The sequence below is a fragment of the Emys orbicularis genome, chromosome 7 (genome assembly GCF_028017835.1).
Source record: "Emys orbicularis isolate rEmyOrb1 chromosome 7, rEmyOrb1.hap1, whole genome shotgun sequence".
Classification (NCBI taxonomy): Eukaryota; Metazoa; Chordata; order Testudines; family Emydidae; genus Emys; species Emys orbicularis.
Window position 1 is genome coordinate 17,079,570 of NC_088689.1, and position 704 is coordinate 17,080,273.

Genomic DNA, 704 nt, shown 5'->3' on the forward strand with positions numbered 1-704 from the left:
GCTCCAGCCGGCCAGGAGCAGGAGGAGGTGCCCGCGACGGCAGCTCCCTGCGCCCCAGGAGGCGCCTCCAGTTGCGCGCCCTCTGGCCCCGCGGCGAGGGCCGGGCGCTTCCTTGCACTTCCCCAGCCAAATGAGACGGGCCTGCGGTGAGCGCCCTCCCTTCGCTGGGACACCCCTAGGAGGCGCCCCACGTGGGCGCTCCCCGCTGCTCCTAGGAGACCTCCGGCGGGGCGCTCTCCCTGTGCCCGGCCATCCCAGGGAAGCGCCTGAGGTACGTTAGCTCTGCGCCCTCCGCCTCGGGCTGCCAGGCTGATGCGCCCCCCGTGCGCTCCCTCCAGCTGCCCTAGGAGGCGCCCTGGCGCACGCGGCCCGGGCGCCCGCGCTCTGCAGCTGCCAGTCTGACTCTGGGCGCTGACTCAGGGGCTGGGCGCATCCTCCTCCCTCCACCCGCGCACAGCCGCTGCCGCCGGGCTCCCTGCGGTTAGGAGCCGCATGCGAAGCGCAGCTGCCGCCTTTTCCTCCTCCAGTTTTTTTTAAAAAAAATCGAGCCCTGCAAAGGGGCGAGCAAGGGCAGGAAAAGCACCAAGGAGCCGCCAGGGGCGTCTGCAAGCGGGGCCCCTTCCCGGCTTCCCAGCTGTGCAGCGAGCACCCACCCCTCCAGACGCCTCCCCACTCCTCCAAGGAGCCTGAGTTGGGTGATGGGG